Raw genomic sequence first — 6,000 nt, 5'->3', positions numbered from 1 at the left:
GGCGACGAGCGCGGTGTGTGTGTGTGGTTTATTATTTTTTTAAGGGGGGGGTGTGTGTGTGTTGATATATCCCCCCCCCCCCCCCCCCCCCCATCCCCGGTGCCGCCCCGAGGCGGCGGGGATGGGCGGCGGAGCGCGGCCGCGGGGGCGGAGAGCGGCACATCCTCCCCCCCCCCCCCCCCCCCCCCCGCTCCGCCGCCGCTTTCAAAACAAACCGTCACCAAAATGGTGCAGAGGTGAAGGAGGGAGAGGGGAGAGGAAGGGGAAGAAGTGTCGCCTCCTCGGCTCCTGCTGGGGGGGGGGGGGACGGACGGACACACAGGTGAGAGAGGGGCGGGGATGGGGGGGGGGGGGGGGGGGGACGACACGCGTGGGGTGCGGGTGGGATGCGGGTCCCCGCACCCTCTGGGTGCTGGGGGGGGGGGGGCACCCAGGGGTGGTGCTCACCCCACTCGGGGGTGGGGGGTGGGTGGGTTTGCAACCCCGTGGGACCCCCCCGGTGCCACCCCCCGGAGCGCAAACCCCCACCCCACGGCCCCCCCGGGGCGGCCTCGGTGGTACCGAAGGGCCCAACAGCTTTTGGAGGAGGGGGGTGGTGGGGTGATGGTGAGGGTGCTGGGGGGGGGTACCACCGGCGGAGGGGGTCACCGGCGAGGCTGGGGGTGCTGTGGGGGGGGTGGGGGTGGGGGGCTGTGGTTTGAGTGGCAAGAGCAGCTTTGGGGCGAGCTGGCGGTAAATCGAGTGCCGGAGCTTCAATGACTTGGCCGTGTGCCGGTTCCGGAGCTGACAGCTGTGATTGTTTGTTCCTCGGGGCCGGTGGCACCGGTGGGGGCACAGCACCGCCGCCGCCATCCCACAGCGGCTGCCGCCAGGTACCCTGATGGAGGGGTTGGTGATGGGGGGGATGGCAAAGTCGTGTCTCGTCCCCCCCACCCACCCACCCAGTACCGCCACCACGGCCTCCCCGGCACGGTGAGCCTTCCCTCGGCTTGGCGGTACGAGGCGGCGAGGGATGCGGTGGACAGGGCATCCCGGCATCCTGGTGGGTGCCGCTTTGCATCCATAACACCCGTTTGCCGGTGGCTCGTCTCCTTCCCCTGCAGCTTGCCCCCCTTGGCTTTGTTGTTGGCTTTTAAATTTTTTATTTATTCTCTTCCCCCCCGCCCCAATCCCCCCCGGCTTCTTGCGAGACGTCCCCACGGATCTTCCCACCGCACCCCGGCAGCCTCATGGCAACCCACGGGGTGTCATGGTCGTCCTCCCCCCACCACCACCACCTCGTCCCCGCCGGCTGTCGGGAGCTGCCATGTGTTTTTGGCTGGTGACTCGCCCCCCCACCCCCCCCCCTCCCCTTGCAGGCAGGGGTCTGGGCAGGGGGACAGATGCCGGTAAGCGGAGCACAGCTGGTGCTCAGCGCTTTGGCACGCCACCTCTGCCTGCCCCCTCCCCCTCCGGGAAGGGCCTGATCCTGCCCCACTGAAGCCTCTTCTCCTGCAGCGCGTGGCCCCAACGGGGATTTTTGGGTTCCCCCACGGTGGGTGTCCCCGGACAGCCCACCCGAAACCTCGCTGTCCCTGGGCACCGTGGCACTCGCGTCCCCTCATCCAGGCGAGGGGGTTCAGATTTTGGGTGTAGGTAAGGTTTATTCTGCGTATTTTCTTTCCTTCTCTGGGCTGATTTGGTGCCGGTGGCTCCGGCACGAGGCGAGCCGGGGCTGCCCGTGTCCCTTGGGAGCTCAAAGTGACCTGCGTGCCCTGCCCTCGGCGGTGCTGCCCGTGGGCTCCTGAAGGTCACGGACCTCTGGAAGGGCCTCATGGCTGCTTCTTCCCAATCCCCCGCCCCTCCTTGCCCTTCAGCCCCTGCAGTTGTCGCGGCTTTGCCAGGCTGAGGCATCCGCACTTGCGCTGGGCTCGGAGCAGGTGGCCGGTGTCCCCCGCCGCTCGGGTTTCGCCGGTGCTGCCAGCGCGGTGGGAAAGCGCCGTCGCCTCCGCCACGGCAGGGATTTAACGTGCTGGTGGTGGTTGAAGGGATATTCGATCCTGCCACCGGTGGCTCGGTGCTTCCGCTCCTGCCCTGGCACAAAACCGGGGGCTCCTCATGCCGGCCGGTTGCGTCCCCCCGTGGCGTGTGCTCGGTCCTGCTGGGGGGCTCCAGGGACCTTGGGAAGTGCCGGCTCTGTCAGCGGGTGACCTTGGGCAAGTCCCTTTGCTTCCCCACGCTCTGGTGCCGCTCTCGGGAAGGGGTGGGGGGGTGATGGTGGTGTTTAATGTATTTAATTCCTCCCCCCTCACACTCTTCCTCGCTCGGCTCCGCTTTGGGAAGTGCCACCGCGGAGCTGGAAAGGGCTGTTGCTATTTTATCCTGTCCCCGAGCGGGCAGGGTGGAGGCACGGACGGTGCCGGGGTGGATTTTTCCCAAGGCTGCCAAGTGAAACAAGTGGGGTCTGATTCTCATTTAACACCGCGGCCCTTTACTGCGACTCTGGCAACGTAAAGGAGCCTAAATATGGGCATAAACCACATCCACTTCGAGGTCCCTCCGTGCTGCCGGGGCGGCCTCACGGCGGCTTTGTGCGGAGGAGAACAAAGCCGAAAGTCTCGGCCGAAAAGTACGGGAGCGGGACCCAGCCGCCGTGGCGCTGGCACGTGCCAGGAGCCGCTGGCGGCAGCTGCCCGGCAGGGAGGTGCCGATGCCGGTGCAGGCCGCGGCTCGCGGAGGAAGGATGAAGGCGAGGGTGGGGGGTGATGTCGCCCGGCGCATCCCGAAGGACCAGGAGGGCGTTGAGCAGAAGGAGGGGGCAGAAATGAAATTCTGAAAAAAATTCTTTTTTTTTTTTTTTTTTTTGCCGCCAAGCCAGACCGTTTCGTGGGGTCAGGCCGGCATCGCTCGGAGCATGTCAGGAGGGACCCGCCGTGGGATGCTGCGTGGCATCCCCCCGTCACGACGGCTCTGGAATGGAGGGGATGGGGGGAGAGGGATGGGTGGTGTTGGCATTGGGGCGATGCGCGTGGTGCCGGCGGAGATGCGGTGCAGAGCCGTGGCGGCGCGAGCCGGCCCTGACCAGGCGGTTACCCAAGGCTCGGGCAGGGAGCGGGGAGCATCCCGTTAAATCCCGTTAATACCCACAGAGGTGGCCTGCGCGGGGCCGTGGCGAGCTGGCGGGGGCTGCCGCGTTGACGCCGTGCCGGACTTCCCCATCTGCAACCAGAACTAAAAATATCCCCCCCTGCCTCACCCCGTAGCCATCCCATCTGTCGGGAGGGCGAACTCCTCAGGCCAGGGACTGTTTTGGTTTTTTTTTTTTTGTTTTGATTTTTTTTTTCTTTTTATTATTATTTTTATGACTCTTTTGGCAGTTCCTAGAGGCTGAGCCGTCCGGAGTTCAGAGGTGACTCGATTGCTAGTGACAGTCCTGCCCCTGGGAAGGTACGGCTCTGCCGGCGAGCCCGGCGCGGGGAGCAAAAAGCAAGTGAGTCAGAGCAGGAGGAGGAGGAGGAGGAGGAGGAGGAAGGCTGGGGAGGCGCAGAAACCCGCGGCCGTGCCGGGTGCTGCCTGCCCCCGGCCACACTCGCCCTCCCTGTGCCAGCAAGACTATGGGATGCGTCCACCCCTCGCCTCCCCGAGACGGTATTTATTACTTTACCATCTAACGTGCCTCATTTTTTTTTTTTTAATTTTTTTTTTTTTTAAATTTTCTTATCCCTCCCCCCCCCCCCCCTTTTAAATTAGAGAAGCTTTCAATAAAAAGCTGAAATTGGATAATCATTTTGTTTGATCGGTGCTTCGGCGGTGCCGGCAGACCTCAAGGTTTCCCCCCCCCTGCCCCCCCCTGCCGTGTGTGAGCAGCGGTTTGCTTTTGCTTTCAAGATGGATCTGGCCGTCTGCCTGCCAGCAGCTCTACCTCCACCGATCTGGCGCTTTTCATCCCGCGCTCCCGTTTGCTTTGCTTGTGGTTTGTCTTTAATTTTATTTTTTTTTTTTTTTCCTTCCCCTTTCCTTTTCCCTCGCTCCCGCTGTCTCCCTGCTGCAGCTTCCCGCCGCTTGAAAAACGGCCGAGGCGGCCTTTTAAAAAATAATAATAATAAAAGAAGCCCCCACGTGGAGCGAGGGCTTGTTAAATACGCGGGAAATCAATTTGGGGCGATTAAGTTTGGAGGGGTGGGCTGTACGTTGGCGTTCTCTTCAACGGTGGCTAAAAAGATGGGGGGAGTGGGGCCTCTGAGCTGCGCGGGGAGAGTTTTTTGGGGAAGTTCGGTCCATTTTGGCGTGGTTTGCGCTGAGGCTCCCCCTTTCCCCGGCTATAAGTGAGCCCTTTCCCCTGGAGAAAAGCGGGGCGGTAGGTATGGATGCGATGGTGTCGGGGCTCCTCGCTGCCAAGGTCCGGTTGCGGTGAGATGTCCCGGCCGGGGATGCCGGAGCATCCGCTGAGGCCCATTCCCGGTGCTGGGTGCCGCCGCGGCCCTCAATGGGGCTTTTAACATCTCCGTGCCGCTCCGCTCCCCACGGGAATGGGCAACCGGTGCCGAAAGCAAAGCCCAAACCGGCAAGAGCGGTGCCGGGGCGGGTGAGGACGAGCTGGTCGAGCAGGATGATGCTGTGCTGGGATGTGTCAGGCTCCGGCCACCACCCTGGAGCCACCGCGGTGTCCCATCCCCGGAGCAGCCGGACCGGACCGCGCCGGAGCCGCACGTTTCACTCCGTGCCGAGCGAGACACCTATTATTTCACACCGTGCAATTAGCCGTCGGTTTTCCTGGAGCCGGCACGCGGCCGTGCCCAGCGGCCGTACTGCGCGGAGGGGCTCAGCACCACCCGCCTTTCCCGACCCTCCTTGCTTTAATTAAACAGCGCTAATTGAAATCCAGAAGCGGGGAGCTGAGGCCTTGCCGTCCGCGCTGACGTTGCCCCGACGCCGGGGTCCTGCCGGCGCGGACGTCTCAAGGTCAAGGCTGTGCCGCGGTGGCTTCGGGGCCGGAGCGCGGCACGAGCCACGCCGGGGGTGAAGCTCTCCCACCCCCCCGCCTTGAGTCAGTTGTTGTTTTTTTGGGGTTGGAAAGGTGGTAATTAAATGACCTATTTCTGGGTAGGGAGGAAGAGGAGGAGGAATTCTTGAAACAGCTTCCAGCAAGAGTCCGGCGCAAACCCAAAAACCTCTCCAGGAGGAGGTGCCTCCTGTTGCCCCCCCCCCCGGCCGGGATGCTCGGGGCGCGGGTGGGGGTCCGGGTGCCGCGGGGAAGGGCGACCGCCCGCTGCCGTGTCGGACTTCTTTTTGGAAGCAAAGCCTGAATTTTTAAAATTTTTATATATATGTATATTTATTTTTTTTTTTCCCCCCAACCCCCCCCCAAAAACCAGTAAAGTGATTTGTGTCGCTCACTCCGAGGGGGTGACCTCGCGTAGGCTCATCTGGGAAGGCAGCAAAGGGATTCCTCCTCCTCCTCCTCCTCCTCCTCTTCCTCCTCCTGCAATAAGGGGGGTTATTTGCATCGCGGCGAGGCCGGATCCTGCGCCCGGCCGTTGGGTGCTGGGGGGTGCCGCGGGGTGTTCCCTGCCCAGGAGGACGCAGCGGAGCTTGCGGGATGGAAGGTGTTATTGAAGGGTATAAGCGGCGGTTATAAATAGCTCCGCTTGAAAGTTTTCATCTTCCTTTTTAAATGAAAGTGCCTTTTGGAACAATGTGACTTTTCTCCATCCTTTTGGAAATCATCTTTTTATTTCTTTTTTTCCTTTCTTATTTTTAAGATGAATCCTTTTTTTTTTTTTCTTAAAAAAAAAAAAAAGAATTTTTCCTTTCCAATTATTGGAAGACTTCAGGGGAAAAATTGCTAGGAGCCGCAGAAACAAATGCTCAGGAACGCATCCCATGTTGTGCAGGTGGGGAAAATATGTGGGGTCAGATTTGTTTCGTTTGGTTTTCCCCAAAAAAGAAATCAAGAGTGGAAGATGCTTACAGCGCCAGTAAGTTCTCTATGAAAAACAGTCAAAATTTTGGGGGCTGAAG

At 61.4% G+C, this 6,000-nt stretch overlaps 1 protein-coding gene across 6 annotated transcripts in view; it reads left to right on the top strand.

The window, feature by feature from the left end:
- MEF2D (myocyte enhancer factor 2D) overlaps positions 1–6,000 on the top strand; it is an 83,641-nt gene that overhangs the window by 472 nt on the left and 77,169 nt on the right. For 5 of the 6 annotated variants that reach the window (XM_082495932.1, XM_082495934.1, XM_082495933.1 and 2 more), the window contains exon 1: positions 221–322. The exons of the other annotated variant lie outside the window; for it this stretch is intronic. The gene's annotated coding sequence lies outside the window, so the exon portion shown is untranslated. Of the gene's footprint in view, positions 1–220; positions 323–6,000 lie in introns of those variants that run through there. 6 annotated transcript variants of the gene reach the window in all.

Source organism: Vanellus vanellus, assembly GCF_965231255.1.
Source record: "Vanellus vanellus genome assembly, chromosome: 27".
In the NCBI taxonomy this organism is placed as follows: Eukaryota; Metazoa; Chordata; class Aves; order Charadriiformes; family Charadriidae; genus Vanellus; species Vanellus vanellus.
The sequence above is the reverse complement of the archived record's forward strand: the minus strand, read 5'-3'. Positions and strand labels throughout refer to the sequence as shown.